A 17,821-nucleotide genomic window follows, 5' to 3' on the forward strand; every position below is an offset into this window, starting at 1 on the left:
TAGAAATAATGAAAAAATACCAATTGGAAATACTAGAAATGAAAAACAGAGTAATTCAAATAGAAAACACTGTAGAAAGTCTCACCAATAGAATAGATCAAGGGGAAGACAGAATATCCAAACTAGAAGACCAGGTTGCAGATCTAATACAGTCCAACAATGAGAAAGACAAACTAATAGGAAAGCTTGAATGGGAATTTTAAGACATTTATGCCAATAGGAAGACATTAAATATAAGAATTCTGGGCATAGTAGAAGGAGAAAAGTTTCACTCCAAAGGTATAACAGGTGTTTTCAACAAAATTATAGAAGAAAACTTCCCCGAAATAGGGAAAGTGGTGCCAATACAGATAAAGGAAGCCTATAGAATGCCAAATAGACAAAATCAGGAAAGAATCTCTCATTGTTATAATTAAACTACAAAACACACAAACCAAAGAATATATTGAAAACAGAGAGAACAATGAATTCACATACAAAAGCAAGCCCATCAGGATAACAGCAGATTATTCAACCAAAACTTTAAAAGCCAGAAGGGCTTGGAATGACGTATTTCAAGTTCTGAAAGATAAACACCTGTCAACCAAGATTACTTTATCCTGCAAAGCTATCCACCCAAATAAATGGAGAAATAAGGACACTCTATAACAAAAGTAGGCTAAAGAAATATATGAACACTAAACCAGCTGTATGATAATACTTGAAAGGATCCTCCATGCTGAAGAGAATGAAAAGCACACACATAAGGAACCTGGAAAAAATAAACCATACTCAAATAATAGCTAATACAAGAGAATAAAGGTAAAATTAGAAGAACTACAAAATAAGGTGAATGACAAGAATAAACACACATTTCAATAATAACTCTTAATATCAGTGGCTTCAGTGCCCCAAACAAAAGACAAAGGTTTGCAGACTGAGTTGAAAAGTAGAATCCCATTTGTTGCCTCCAAGAAACTCACCTTTCCACAAAAGATGGACACTCTTAGGATGAAAGGCCAGCAAACAGTGTTTCAAGCAAATGGGCCTTGGAAACAAGCAGGTGTTGCTATCCTAATATCTGACAGGGTAGATTGCAAACCAACATTAGTTAGGAAAGATAAAGAAGGTTACTTTATATTGTTTAAAGGAATACTTCATTAGGAGGATATTACAATTCTAAACATATATGTACCTAACATGGGGCCTCCCAATTTCATCAAACAAACACTAAAAGAATTAAGGTCACAGATAACACCAAGCAGTTGTAGTGGGTGACTTCCATGCCCCACTGTCATCAATTGACAGGACATCCCAGCAAAAAATAAGGAGAGAAGCATTTGGATTAAATGAGGTCAAAGAACAAATGGGTCTAACAGATATCTACAGAATATTTCACCCAAATGCTGCAGAACACACATTCTTTACAGTGGCACATGAAGCACTCTCTAAAATAGAACATATATTAGGACACAAAACAACTATTAACAAAGACAGGAAAATTGAAATAATTCCTTGTACTCTATCTGGTCCCAATGGGATTAAAATACAAATCAACAGCAAGAAAAGCTAAAGTGCATACACAAGATCATGGAAAACAAATAGTACACTACTAAATGCTGAGTGGTTCAATGAAAAAATCAAGAAGGAACTAAAAAACTTCATAGAATCAAATGACAACGATAACACAACATACCAAATCCTTTGGAACACAATGCAGGCCATCCTAAGAGTAAAATCTGTAGCTTTAAGTGCCTATATTAAAAAATTAGGAAAGTCACAGGTAGGCAACTTAATGCTTCACCTTAAGGCCTTGGTAAAAGAACAAGGCAAAGCAAAAATCAGTAGATGAGAAGAAATAAGATAAACACAGAAATTAATGAAATGGAAATGACAACAAATACAAGTAATCAGTGAAACAGAGTTGGTTCTTTGAAAGGATAAACAAAATTGATAAACCCTTAGCAACTCTGACCAAAAGAGAGAAGAGACAAAAATAAAATTGGAGATGAAAAAGGCACCATAACAACAGATACCAAAGAAATTCAGAAAATCATAAGGGTAACTTTAGGAACATATACTCCACTAAGTTTGAAAGTATGAAAAAAAAATGGACATTTTCCTTGAATTATATGACCTACCTAAATTAAATCAAGATGAGATTAATCACTTAAATAGACCTATAACAAGTATGGAGATCCAAGCAATTATCAAAACATCTCCCAGCTAAAAAAAGTCCAGGCCCAGATGGATTCACTAGTGAATTTTACCAAACCTTCAGGGAAGAGCTAACACCATTGCTTCTTAAGCTTTTCCATAAAATAGAAAAAGAAGGAATCCTACCAAACTCCTTCTATGAAGCCAACATCACCCTGATACCAAAACCAGGCAAAGATAGAACAAAAAAAGAAATTACAAACCAATCTTCACGAACATAGATGCAAAAATTCTCAACAAAATATTGGCAAACAGAATACAAGAATATATCAGAAAGATCATTCACCCTGACCAAGTAGGCTTTATCCCAGAGATGCAGGGATGGTCCAACATATGCAATTCAATCAATGTAATACATTATATAAATGGACTGAAGGACAAAAATTGCATGATCATCTCATTAGATGCAGAGAAAACATTATACCAAATCCAACATCCCTTCATGATAAAAGTCCTACACAGTTGGGCGTGGTGGTGCACGCCTTTAATCCCAGCACCCAGGAGGCAGAGGTAGGAGGATCATCATGAGTTTGAGGCCACCCTGAGAATACATAGTGAATTCCAGGTCAGCCTGAGCTAGAGTGAAACACTACCTCAAAAAACAAAAAAGCAAAATAAGTAAATAAATAAATAAAAGTCCTACAAAGACTGCAAATAGAAGGAACATATCTCAATATAATAAAGACTATTTATGACAAGCCTATAACCAACATATTACTAAATGGGGAAAAACTGGAAACTTCTCCACTAAAATCAAGAACAAGACAAGGGTGTCAACCATCCCCACTTTTATTTAATATAGTACTGAAAGTCTTAGTCATAACAATAAGGCAAGAGACACACATAAAAGGGATACAAACTGGAAAGGAAGAGATCAAGTTAACATTATTTTCAGATGGCATGATTCTATACATAAAGACTCTACCAGCAAACTCTTAGAGCTGATAAACACCTATAGCATGTAGCAGGATATAAATACACAGAAATCAATAGCCTTACTATATGTTAACAACAAAGACAGGATGAAATCAGATAATCACTCTCATTCACAATTGCATAAAAATATAATAAAGTACCTTGGAATAAACCTAACCAAGGAAATGAAAGATCTCTACAATGAAAACTTTAATACACTCAAGCAAGAAATTGCAGAAAATAACTAGAAAATGGAAAAACATCCCTTGTTCCTGGATTGGAAGAATCAATATTGTGAAAATGGTAAGCTTACAAAAAGCAATCTACACATTTAATGCAATCTCCATCAAAATTTCAATGGCATTCTTCACGAAAATAGAAAAATAATCCAAAAATTCATTTGGAAGCACAAAAAATCTTGAATATCTAAAACAATACTGAGCAACAAAAATAAGGCTGGTGGTATCACCATACCTGATTTTCAACTATACTACAGAGCTATAGTAACAAAACAGCATGATATTGGCACAAAAGCAGACATGTAGATCAATGGAACAGAATAGAGGACCCAGATGTAAGTCTGGGAAGCTAGAGCCACCTGATATTTGATAAAAATGCTAAAAAATACCCATTGGAGAAAAGACAGCCTCCTTAGCAAATGTTGCTGGGAAAACTGGATATGTATTTGTAGAAGGATGAAAATAGATTCTTCTCTCTCCATGCACAAGAATTAAGTCCAAATGGATTAAAGACCTTAACATCAGACCTGAATCTCTGAAACTACTAGAGGAAAAAGTAGGGGAAACCCTTCAACATATTGGTCTTGGGAAAGACTTTCTGTATATAACCCCAATTTCTCAGGCAGTAAAACCACAGATTAACTGCTGGGACCTCATGAAATTACAAAGATTTTGTACAGCAAAGGACCCTGTGAATAAAGCAAAGAGGCAACCTACAGAATGGGAAAGAAATCTTTGCCAGCTATACATCTGATAGAGGATTAATATCTAGGATATACAAAGAACTCAAAATATTAAATAATAAGAAATCAAACAAGTCAATTAAAAAATGGGCTATGGAACAAAATAGAGAGTTCTCAAAAGAAGAAATATGGATCGCATATAAGCATCTAAAAAAATGTTCTACATCCCTAGTCATCAGGGAAATACAAATTAATACTACATTGAGATTCCATCTCACTCCTGTCAGATTGGCTACCATCATGAAACCAAATGATCAGATGCTGGCAAGGATGTGGAAAAAGAGGAACACTTCTACACTGTTGGTGGGAATGCACTCTGGTCCAGCCATTGTGGAAATCAGTGTGGAGGTTCCTAAGACAGCTAAAAATTGATATACCATATGACCCAGCTATAGCACTCCTAGGCATATATCCTAAGGACTCATCTCATTACTTTAGAGATATTTGCTCAACCATGTTTATTGCTGATCAATTCACAATAGCTGGGAAATGGAACCAGCCTAGATGTCCCTCAACTGATGAGTGAATAATGAAGAGATGGCCCACTTATACAATGGAGTTCTACTCAGTGGTAAAGAAAAATGAAGTTATGAAATTTGCAGGAAAGTGGATGGGTCTGGAAAGGATTATACTAAGTGAGGTAACCCAGGCCCAGAAAGCCAAGCATCACATGTTCTTTCTCACAGGTGGACCCTAGCTACAAATGATTGGATTTCTGTGTGAGTAGAAAGAAAACTCAGTAGCAAAGGCCAATAAGCTAGAAAAGAGATATAAAGGGAAGAGAAAGGAAGGGAGGGGGGAATTAATAGGATGGTATTCTATATATGTAAGTAGAAGAATAGATTAATGGGGGTGAAAAGGTCCAAGTGAGATCAAGGGAAGAGATTGAGTAAAGGAAAGGTGGAGGGAGGGCTACTCAAAATCTAAGGAGATATAAATAAATCATATGGAAACCTACTTTTTTGGACAGACAATGGAACACTCAGGAGCCATAGATTGTTGCTAGAAATTTTTCAGTGCCAGGGATGGGATACTTTCCAGTGAGTTGTTGGCCAGGGAGGTCCCTGATGCCCCCAAAACATTGCAGGTCATTTCCACGACCCTTGGTTTCCCACCAGGAATAGATGGTAAAACCCTATTGCTGAAGATGCCACATACTTAGGCTGCAAGGCCACTGAGAAATCCTGCTGGAACTGAGCTGATAACCTCTTCCATGTAGACCAGTTAACAGAAAGCTGGAAGAAGCCATTCTGCATGCAGTTCAATGGGAGAGAGAGAAATCACCAGTGAAGATACTCAACTGTGGACACTGCAAGCCTTATATTTGGCCAGCCAGGCCAGATGAACCAACCAGTGCAATAGTGGCATATCTGTCACGGTGGAAATAACTGCCCTCTAATTGCACTGGAGGGCCACTCCATGTGATGGAATATATCCCTGATGCTGAAAACTTAAAACAGGGGTAGTCATGAGCCCTGGTGGGGGTCATGTCTGCTGCTGTCTGGCTAAATGTATATACTATGCTTATCAGACTGCCCAGTAAACACTTCTCTTAATGTTCATACCCTTATATTAATGCTACTCTCACCTTTGGTAGAGAACCTTCTCTTTTCAGATGGCAGTGATCTTGGGATGACTCAGAAGGCATCATGGTGCTGGAAAGAAATGACAGAAGTGCTCAGTACTGCAATATCTCTTATCACACCTTCCAAGGCTCAGGGTCTATTGCGGGAGAGGTGGTGGACAGAATGTAAGAGCCATAGGAAGGGTAGGATTCCTTACAATGTGCCTCCTCCATCCACAAAATGGCCTGGATATCCATGACCTCACAGTGCCTGACCCTACCTACACAAGACCATTATAAAAGCAGGAAAAGATCATGACATCAAAATAAAAGAGAAACTGATTGAGAGGGGGAGGAGATATGATGGAGAATGGAGTTTCAAAGGGGAACGTGGGGGAAGGGAGGGCATTACCATGGGATATGTTTTTTATAATCATGGAAGTTGTTAATAAAAAAAATGAAGAAAAATATTATTTTTATTTGACAGAGGTGGCTCTTAAAGAAGAAGCAAATAGAGAGATTGGCCATGCCAGGGCCTCCAGCCACTGCACATGCACCACCTTATGCATCTGGTTTACTTGGTCCTGGGGAACTGAACTTGTGTCGTTAGGCTTCCCAGGAAAGTGACTGCTAAGCCATCTCTCCAGCCCGTATATTCAATTTTGGTTAGAGAAGCTACTCATATCAGAGGTGGTGACTCAAAAGTTACCAAAGTGCTGAGAAGTGACAACGAAGTGTTCAGCACTAAATGAGACATCTGTCACACGCTGCAAGGCTCAGGAACCATTATGGAAGAGGTGGTGGAAAGAATGTAAGGGCAAAGGAAAGAAAGGACTGCTTACAATGCTGTCGTTGAGGGTGGTAGTAGGGCTTTATTATTATGGCATATTTTATTTATAGTTATGGAAGTTGCCAATAAAAATGTTTAAATAAAAAATGGAAAACAAAAACCCTACAGTTTGCTCTCAGGGAGCTCAGTTAAGTAATGCGAGGCAAGTGTGTAAACAGCAAAATCAAAACTCTGAAGCCAATGCAAAGAATGTGATTTATGGTGGGAAAATAGCATGCGTTTGTTGGTGGGGAAGTCAGAAAAGATTTTCCAAGAGCTAACTTGAAGAGTCAAAGATTTTGGCTTAAGAAGATAAGTTTGGAGAGCTTTCCAGAGAGAGGAATGAGATTGGAGTGTACGTTCAAGGAACACCAGATAGGCATTCAGCAGTGTGTTAACTAGGATGAAAAGGGAGGGGGGTGGAGAGAGGGTTACAGAGAGCCAGAGGCCAGGTCAATAAGGCTATGTTGGCTCCAAGGGCTTGAACTTGAACTGGGGATATGACCTCTGGTCTCCAGGCTTGCAGAGCAAACACCTTTAACCACTGTGCTGCCTCTCAGGTTTTCTGTCCTGTTTTTCTCTCTCTGTCTTTTCCTCCCTGCCTCCCCTTCTTCCTTCCTTTATCACTTCTTTTCCTCCTCCTCCCCTTTCCTTTCTCATACTGTGAGTGAGAAAGAGCCCAGTTCATTTCCTCAGCTTGGGTTCCATGGTTGGAAATCCAAGTGGTCACAGAAGAAACCACAGGTGGATTCTAGGTATGATTCTTTTTAAGCAGGGGTCATGATCTGGGTGATACATATTTTTTAATTTTTTTTGTTTATTCTTATTTAATTGAGAGCAAGAGTGAGAGCGAGAGAGAGAGAGAGAGAGAGAGAGAGAGAATGGACACATCAGGGCCTTCAGCCACTGCAAACGAACTCCAGATGTGTGCGCCTCCTTGTACATCTGGCTAAAATGGGTCCTGGGGAATTGAGCCTCGAACCGGGGTCCTTAGGCTTCACAGGCAAGCGCTTAACTGCTAAACTATCTCTTCAGCCCTGGGTATATTCTTTTTTTTTTTTTTTTTTTAAATTTTCTGTATTATTGCAGGTACATAGCTCACTTTTAAATTTTTATTTATTTATTTATTTATTTGAGAGTGACAGACACAGAGAGAAAGACAGGTAGAGGTAGAGAGAGAGAGAGAGAATGGGCGCACCAGGGCTTCCAGCCTCTGCAAACGAACTCCAGACGCATGCACCCCCTTGTGCATCTGGCTAACGTGGGACCTGGGGAACCGAGCCTCGAACCGGGGTCCTTAGGCTTCACAGGCAAGCGCTTAACCGCTAAGCCATCTCTCCAGCCCTGGGTGATATTCTTATTGCAGCACAAGTAACTGTTCCAAAGGGTTAGGAAGGTCTATCACTGGCAAGGTCATTATTTGCATCAAACAAATACATCATGGTTTAGGAGGCTTAATTGACACTGACGAGCCTTTAGAAAGGTCCAACAGTTAGTGTCAAGTTATAGGATGCCAGGGCACTATATAGACTAGAATATGAGGTAGAGAAATATATGAAATGATTTCTTAAAAGATTTAAGCTCTTTTCTTTCTTTTTCTTTTTTTGGGACAGCATGTGTCACTGTGTAATCTAGGTTGTAGCTATTCTACAGCCTTAGCGTCTTGAATGTTGGAATTATAGGCGTGCAGTACCACCAAGCCAAACTTCTAATAAAATAATCTGAAATATTAATTATTACTATTAAAGCCAAGGTCTAAAAGCAGAAAGTTTTGCTAGCCAGAATAGTACTAGCCTATGAAGCCAAGCTAAAAAAAAGCAATTCTTTTAATTTCTCACTTTTAATTATTAAACCAAAGAATTCCAGTGTCTGTCTACTCATTGTTTTGTATATAGTTCTTTATATTGTAAGAAGACAAACGAAATTATATAGTGTTTTTCTGATTTCTGGTGTGTGTGTGTGTGTGTGTGTGTGTGTGTGTGTGCATGCTCAGGGTCTATTGTGGCCAGACATGTGTTCCACTTTTTGCATCCAGCCTTATGTGGTTGCTGAGGAATTGAACCCAAGCCAACAGGCTTTGTAAGCAAGTGTTTTTAAAAAAATATTATTTATTTATTTAATTGAGAGAGAAAAAGAGAGAGAATGGGCACACCAGAGCCTCTAGCTGCTGCAAACAAACTGCAGACTCGTGGTACCTTCTGCATCTGGTTTAATTGAATCCTGGGGAATCGAACCTGAGTCCTTAGGCTTTGCAGGCAAGTGCTTCAACCACTAAACCATTTCTCCAACCCAAAGCAAGAATTTTTAACAGCCGAGCCATCTCCCTAGCCCTGATTTCTGTTTTTCCATATTGAATTGTGTAGGAAATATTTGAGAATAGTAAAATATTATTTTTTTAATTGTGAAAGTCTCACTCTAGCCCAGATTGACCTGGAATTCACTGTGCAGTCTCAGCATAGCCTCGAACTCATGACAATTATCTTACCTCTGCCTCTTGAGTGCTGGTATTAAAAGCATGTGCCACCATGCCCTGCTTTAACTGTGAATTTTTAAAATTAGTATGTTGACATTTGTACTAGTAGTTAAAATTATTAATTTCTTTTATATATTGAAAATATTCAAGTGAAAAACTTGAACACAATATAAAGTTGAAGTAAAGTTTTTATTTCCTAGTGCTTGAGGGAGAACTTTATCCCTGCAGGAAGAATGTCCTTTTCATGAAACGACCTTTCCAGTGTTTGCTTCAAGAAGTGAGAAGTTTTCTTGCATTTGAGCTGTAACTTTTTCCTGAACTAGATACTTAATAAAATAAAATATTTTTTAATGTGTGGTTACTTTGTATTTGTACTTGTGTGTAGTCCTAAAAATCCCACTGAAAGTTCCTGATTGACCAGCCAAGGTGATAGCTCAGATTCCCCATCTTCCCCACAGAGGTGCCGTTTTCCTGGCTTGGCTTTGAACTATAGCACAACTTTGAATCCAAAACACACAGATTGCACAATATGTACCAGGCAGAGGTGAAAACGACTTCATCATGGTACCTATCATAGTCAATTACTATACAGGCCATGAGGAAAAAGTTACCCATTCAGTGCAAGGCAGTGCACTGAACATTGAAAGCTTGGTTTACTTAGCTTATTTTTAAAACTATAAAATCAGCCAGTCTAATGTGGAAGGGTCAAAGTCACACATTTTGGTCAAAACATGAAGATGGACAAAGTGCTTGTGCCCAACGCCACATTCTGACTGCTCAGGTCATTTCTCTGCCACCTTTATTTTCTTTATCCCATGGTCATCAAGTTAACAAACAAACCCTTTTTGTTGGTCTAGAAAAAACTGTACTTAAGTTTCATTTGAGTTTCAAAAGCAGGGCTAGATCCTGGTTTATAAACCATGGGCATACCATTTTGAAATTTTCTTCTTTCTTTCTTTTTTTTGTTTTTTAAATATTTTTGTTTTTTACAGGTAGGGTCTCACTCTAGCCCAGGCTGACTTGGAACTCACTCTGTAGTTCCAGACTGGCCTCAAACTCATAGCAATCCTCCAACTTTGGCTTCCAAAGTGCTGAGATTAGAGACATATGCCATCTCGCCTAGCTCTATTTAGAGAGGTTTTTTTGTTTGTTTGAAAAAAATAAATTAGGGGCTGGGGACATGACTCTGGTTTAAATGTGCTTGCTTACAAAGTCTGGCAGCCTGGGTTTGATTCCCCAATTCCCATGTAAGGCAAGATACACAAAGTGTCACATACATCTGGAGTTTGTAGTGGCAAGAAGCCCTGGCAAGCCCTTTCTCACTTGGTCTTTTTCTGCTTGGAAATAAAATAATAACATTTAAAAAGCAGCTCAGGGGATGGAGAGATGGCTTAGCAGATAAGGTGCATGCCTGTGAACCTAAGGACCCAAGTTCAATTCCCCAGTACCCACAAAAGCCAAATACACAAGGTGACCTATGCATCTAGAATTCATTTGCAGTGGCAAGGAGCCCTGGTGCACAAATTCTCTCTATCTGCCTCTGTCTCTCTCTCACAAATAAAATAAATAAATAAATAAATAGCTTAGATTTATTACTTTCTTGATAACTCTGCCTCTGTAGAAAGCATATTTTCTAGTAGTTTTTGCAATAAATTTAAAATTAACTTGGCATACCTTTTGGGCTTTTACTTTAATATGTTTAATTGATTTTGTCAATGGGAAGGTATGTTTGTGGTATAATCTATAAACTTATAGATTTTACTTTTGACTGATCTCTGCAAGTCTATGTACATATTTTGGCTTGGATGTTTATGCTGTAGTTGTACAAGAACCAATACAACACAAGAAACTGTGGGTGAAAAATGTTACATCACTGTGGTATCCATGTAAAGCCAGATGCACAAAGTGGCATGTGCATCTGAAATTTATTTGCAGTGGCAAGAAACCCCATTGCTCCCATTCTCACTCTTTCTTCTGCTGCTTGCAAGTAAACAAACAAGCAAATCTTTTAAAAAAGAAATGAGAACTGTTTCACATGGTGGGACATGGCACTATCACAGGCATATAGTTATATATTTTTTCATGTTCTCATAATTTAAAGAAACAAGTTTTTAAGGCAAACATTACAATGCTATGTTGTTTGATTTAGAACACATATGGATGCAAAGCTGTGAACAAGTAGCACACAGGTGAGGAGATGGAGAAGCACGTGACTGCAAGTCCGCCAGGTGCACTCTGTTGTTTCACTTCAGAATCAGCTCTGTGCTGACCACGGTAACTTAGGGCATAACATCATGATCACTATGGCAACCCCCAGGAACTAGAACAGAAGCCAGGAATTTTTCTCATTTATTACTGATAAGGAAAATTTTTCTTTTTTTTTTTTTCAGTTTTGCTTTTTCTCTGTTTCCTTCCTTCCTTCCTCTTTTTAAAATTTTTTTCCTCAATTTTTATTAACATTTTCATGATTATAAAAAGTATCCCATGGTAATACCCTTCCCCCCCCCCCCCCCCCCGCCAACTTTCCCCTTTGAAATTGCATTGTACATCATATCCCCTCCCCATCTCAATCAGTCTCTCTTTTATGTTGATGTCATGGTCTTTTCCTCCTCTTATAATGGTCTTGTGTAGGTAGTGTCAGGCACTGTGAGGTCATGGATATCCAGGCCATTTTATATCTGGAGGGAGCACATTGTATGGAGTCCTACCCTTCCTTTGGCTCTTACATTCTTTTCCGCCACCTCTTCCACATTAGACCCTGAGCCTTGGAAGGTGTGATCGAGATGTTACTCAGTACTCTAGTCACTTCTTTCCAGCACTATGATACCTTCTGAGTCATCCCAAGGTCACTGCCATCTGAAAAGAGAAGATTCTCTACCCAAAGTGAGAGTAGTGTTAATATAAGGGTATAAATATTAAGAGAAGTGCTTATTGGACTGTTTGATAAGCATCGTATATACAATTTTCCAGACATCAGCAGATGTGACACCCATAGGGCTCATGACTACCCTGTTTTAAGTTTTTAGTATCAGGGATGTGTTTCCCCCCATGGAGCGGGCCTCCAGTCCAATTGGAAGGCAGTTGGTTTCCACCATGACAGACGTGCCTCTATTGCACCCATTGGCTTATTTGGGCTGGCTGGCCAATTATAAGGCCTGCAGTGTCCACTGTTGAGTATCTTCACTGGTGGTATCTCTTTCTCCCATTGAACTACATGTAGAATGGCTTCTCCCAGCTTTCTGTCAGCTGGTCTACATGGAGGTGGTTATCAGCTCAGTTCCAACAGGATTTCTCAGTGGCCTTGCAGCCCAAGTATGTGGAGTCTTCAGCAATAGGGTCTTGCTATCTATTTCTGGAGGGAAACCAAGGGCCTCGGCAATGGCCTATAATGTTTTGGGGGCATCAGGGACCTCCCTGGCCAACAACTCACTGGAGGTATCCCATCTCTGGCACTGAAAATTTTCTAACAACAATCTATGGCTCCATTGTTCAAAACCAGAGGATTCCATATGATTTATTTGCATACTCTTAGATTTTGATTAGCCCTCCCTCCACCTTTACTTTACTCAGTCTCTTCCCCTGAACTCACTTTGGGCTTTTCACCCCCATTAATCTATTCTTCTTACATACATACAATACCAACCTATTAAGTACCTTCCTCCCTTCCTTTCTCTTCCCTTTATATCTCCTTTTTAACTGACTGGCCTCTGCTACTGAGTTTTTCCTTCTCACACAGAAGCCCAATCATCCGTAGCTAGGATTTACATATGAGGGAGAACATGTGGTGCTTGGCTTTCTGGGCCTGGGTTACCTCACTTATTATAATCCTTTCCAGATCCATCCATTTTTCTGCAAATTTCATAACTCCATTTTTTCTTTACTGCTGGGTAGAACTCCATTGTATAAATGTGCCATATCTTCATCATCCACTCATCAGTTGAGGGACCCCTAGGCTGGTTCCATTTCATAGTTATTGTGAACAGAGCAATAAACATGGATGTGCAAATATCTCTAAGGTAGTGAGACGAGTCCTTAGTATATATGCCTAGGAGCAGTATAGCTGGGTCATATGGTAAACCTATTTTTAGCTGTCTCAAGAACCTCCACATTGACTTCCACAATCTTTGTACCATTTACATTCCCAGCAATAGTTTAGAAGGGTTCCTCTTTTTCCGCATGTTTGCCAGCATTTATTGTCTTTTTTTTTTTTTTTCTTGATGATAGCCATTCTGACAGGAGTGAGATCGAATCTCAAAGCAGTTTTAAGTTGCATTTCCTTGCTGGCTAAGAATGTGGAACTTTTTTTAGATGTTTATAGGCCATCTGCATTTCTTCTTTTGAGAACACTCTATTTAGTTTCATAGCCCATTTTTTTAATTGGGTTGCTTGATTTCTTCCTTCCTTCCTTCCTTTCTCTCTCCCTCCCTCCCTCCTCCTCTTTCTTTATCCCCCCCCCCCCTCTTTCTTTCTTGGCAATCCCAACAGATTGGCCTTTTTTTTAAATTTTAAAATTATTTATTTATTTATTTGAGAGCGACAGACACAGAGAGAAAGACAGAAGGAGAGAGAGAGAATGGGCGCGCCAGGGCTTCCAGCCTCTGCAAATGAACTCCAGACGCGTGCGCCCCCTTGTGCATCTGGCTAACGTGGGACCTGGAGAACCGAGCCTCGAACCGGAGTCCTTAGGCTTCACAGGCAAGCGCTTAACCGCTAAGCCATCTCTCCAGCCAAGATTGGCCTTTTTTAATGCAAGAGACACAGAGAGAGAGAGAGAGAGAGAGGGAGCAGACAGGCAGACAGACACACAGACAGACAGACAAACAGAGAGAGAATTGGCTTGCCAGGGCCTCCTGCAACTGCAATTGAAGTCCAGACATGTGTGCTGTCTTCAAATTTTTTCCCATTTAGTATTATGTTGGCTGTAGGTTTGTAGGTTTGTCATAAATTGCCTTTATCATGTTGACACGAGTTTATTTGGGACTTTTAACATGAACGGATGTTGGATTTTGTCAAATATCTTCTCTTCATCTATTGAGATGATCACGTGATTTATTTTTGTCCTTCAGTCCATTTAAATAGTGTATTAAATTTATAGATTTGCATATTGAACCATCCCTATATCTCTGGGATAAAGCCTCCTTGGTCAGGATGAATAATCTTTGTGATATATTTTTGTATTCTGTTTGCCAATATTTTGTTGAGAATTTTTACATCTATGTTCATAAGGGAGGTTGGTCTATAATTTTCTTATTTTACTCTGTCTTTGTCTAGTTTTGGTATCAGGGTAATGCCGGCTTCATAGAAAGAGCTCAGTAGTACTCCTTCCTTCTCTATGTTATGGAAAATTTTGAGAAGCATTGGTGTTAGTTCTTCCATGAAGGTTTGGTAAAATTTACCAGTGAATTCATCTGTGCCTAGATCTTTTTTAGTTGGGAGATTTTTAAAATAACTTTTGATCTCTGTGCTTGTTATAGACCTGTTTAAATAGTTTATATCATATTGATTTAATTTTGGAGGTCATATAAGTTAAGGAAATTCATTTCTTTTACATTTTCAAACTTTGTGGAATATATGTTCTTAAAGCATATCCTCATGATTTTCTGAATTTCATTGGTATCCCTGATAATGGTGCCTTTTTCATCTTTAATTTTATTGATTTGTGTCTATTCGCTCTTTCTTTTGGTCAGATTTGCTAAGGGTTTATCAATCATGTTTATCCTTTCAAAGAACCAATTCTTTGTTTCATTGATTCTTTGTATTTTTTTGGCTTCTATTTCACTAATTTCTGCTCTACTCTTTATTATTTCTTCCCATCTACTAATTTTTGGCTTGCCTTGTTTTGCTTTTTCCAAGGCCTTAATGTGAAGTATTAAGTTGTTTTCTTGTGACTTTTCTAATTTATTAAAAATTTTTTTTGAGGCAAGTCCAACACACTGACCACTTTTTATGAGAGAGAGAGGGGGATGGAGAATTGGTGTGCCAGGGTCTCCAGACACTGCAGTCAAACCCCAGATGTGTTTACCACCTTTATGCGTGTTTGACCTTGAGTGCTTGTATCACCTTGTGGATCTAGTGTATGTGGGACCTGGAGATTTGAACATTGGTCCTTTAGCTTTAAAAGAGAGTGACTTAACTACCAATCCATCTCTCCAGCTCTTTAAAATTTTTTTTTCTTTTTTGAGGAAGCCCAACAGACTGGCCATGACTGTTCTAATTTTTCAATATGGGAACTTAAAGCTATAAATTTTCCTCTTAGGAGTGCCATCATTTTGTCCCAGAGGTCTTGGAATGTTGTGTTCTCATTATCATTTGATTCTGTGCAATTTTTAATTTCCTTCTTAATTTCTACATTGACCCATTCATCATTTAGTAGTATGCTATTTATTTTCCACAATTTTGTGTATGCTCTATAGCTTCTCTTTCTATTGATTTATAGTTTGATTCCATTGTGTCCAGATAGAGTACAAGGAATTATTTCAATTTTCCTGTTTTTCATATGGTTTGTTTTGTGTCCTAATAGATGTTTTATTTTAGAGAATGTTCCATGTGCTGCTGTAAAGAATGTGTATTCTGCAGCATTTGGGTGAAATGTTCTGTAGATATCTGTTAGGTCCATTTGTTATATGACCTCATTTAATCTATATGCTTCTTTGTTTATTATTTGCTGGGAGGACATGTCAATTGATGAGAGTGGGGTGTTGAAGTCACCCACTACAACTGTATTTGGTGTTATCTGTGATCTTAATTCTAATAGTGTTTGATTAAGTTGGGATCCCCCATGTTAGGTGCATATATGTTTAGGATTGTCCTGTTGGAGTGTTCCTTTAATCAATATAAGGTGACCTTCTTCATCTTTCCTAATTAATGTTGGTTTGAAGTCTACCCTGTCAGATATTAGGATAGTGACAACTGCTTGTTTTCTAGGCCCATTTGATTGAAATACTGCTTTCCATCCTATCACCCTAAGAAAGTATCTCTCTTTTCTGGAAAGGTAAGTTTCTTAGAAGCAACAAAAAGAAGGATCTTGCCTTTTAACCCAGTCTGCAAGCCTGTGTTTTTTTGGTTGGGGCACTGAGGCCATTGATATTAAGAGTTATTATTGAAAGGTGTGCATTTATTCTTGCCATTCTTGTTTTGTAGTTCTTCTGTTTTTCCTTTACTCTCTTGTATTACCTATTATATGAATATCATGATTTTTTTCTGTTTCCTTATGTGTGCTTGTCTTTCTCTTCAGTGTAAAGGATCCCTTCAACTATTTTCTGTAGAGCTGGTTTAGTAGTCATATATTCCTTTAGCCTTTGTTGTTGTTGTGGAATGTCCTTATTTCTCTGTCAGTTTGGATGAATAGCTTTCCTGGATAAAGTAATCTTGGTTGACATTTGTTATCTTTCAAAATGTGGAATACATCATTCCAAGCTCTTCTGGCTTTTAAAATTTTTGTTGAGTAATCTGCTTTTATCCTGATATGCTTGCCTTTATATGTGAGTTTATCTTCCTTCCCTCCCTCCTTCCCTCCCTCCCTCCCTCCCTCCCTCCCTCCCTCCCTCCCTTCTTTCTTTCTTTTTTTAAAAAAAAATTTATTTATTTATTTGAGAGCGACGGACACAGAGAGAAAGACAGAGGAAGAGGGAGAGAATGGGCGCGCCAGGGCTTCCAGCCCCTGCAAACGAACTCCAGACGCGTGTGCCCCCTTGTGCATCTGGCTAACGTGGGACCTGGGGAACCGAGCCTCGAACCAGGGTCCTTAGGCTTCACAGGCAAGCACTTAACCGCTAAGCCATCTCTCCAGCCCTCTTTTTTTTTTTTTTTGAGGTAGGATCTCACTGTAGCCCAGGCTGACCTGGAATTCACTATGGAGTCTCAGGCTGGCCTCGAATTCATGGCAATCCTCCTACCTCTGCCTCCCAAGTGCTGGGATTACAGGTGAGTGCCACCACGCCTGGCTTCAAGTTAATTTTTCTTTCTAACTGCTTTCAATATATTTTCTTTGGCTTGTGTATTTTATATTTTAATCATAATATGGGTTGAGAGCTTCTTTCCTGATTTTGTCTGTTTGGCATTCTAAAGACTTCCTGTATTTGTATTGGCATCACTTTCCCTGCTGGGATTAAAGGTGTATGCCATCATGGCCAGCTACCCTGAATTCTTGTGTTTGAACTCTTCATAGTGCCCCACATGTCTTGAAGTTCCCATTCATGCCTTCCTATTAATTTGCCTTTCTTTTTGTTGGACTTTATTAGATCTGCCACCTGGTCTTGTAATTAAGATATTCTGTCTTCTCCTTGATACATTCTACTGGTGAGATTTTCTACAGTTTCTATTTGATTTATTCTGTTTTGCATTTTTCATATTTCTGATTGGAATTTTTTCATTATTTATATTCCCTTGCTCATGTCTTGTATTGACTTCCTTATTTCATTAAGTTGGCATTCCATATTCTCTTGGGATTTCTTCAGGAGTTTGTTTTCTTCTTTGAGTCCTTTGACTTCTTTGAACATAGATATAATCTGTTTTTTTAATTCTTTGTCAGACATTTCACCTAAATTAATCTCAGTGGAGATCATTTATGATGGATTTATAATTTTTGGTGGAATTGTACTTTTTTGTGTGCTTCTTATATTATAATGTAGAGATTTTTGCATCTTTCATTAATTTGATGCTTGGGTTTTCTAATTATCTGCAGTATTCTTAGACATGTAAATTCAACTTTATACATCTTTGTAGTAAGAGTTTAAGGTGTCAGGTGTGGCTCTTAAATTACTCCCAGAGTAACAGTAGAAGTGACCCTAGATGTTGTTTGCCTGATATGCAAGTATTCTAATAGGCTGGGTGGAGCACATTATTGACAAATTCCAAAATTCA

Source organism: Jaculus jaculus, chromosome 19, assembly GCF_020740685.1.
Source record: "Jaculus jaculus isolate mJacJac1 chromosome 19, mJacJac1.mat.Y.cur, whole genome shotgun sequence".
Classification (NCBI taxonomy): domain Eukaryota; kingdom Metazoa; phylum Chordata; class Mammalia; order Rodentia; family Dipodidae; genus Jaculus; species Jaculus jaculus.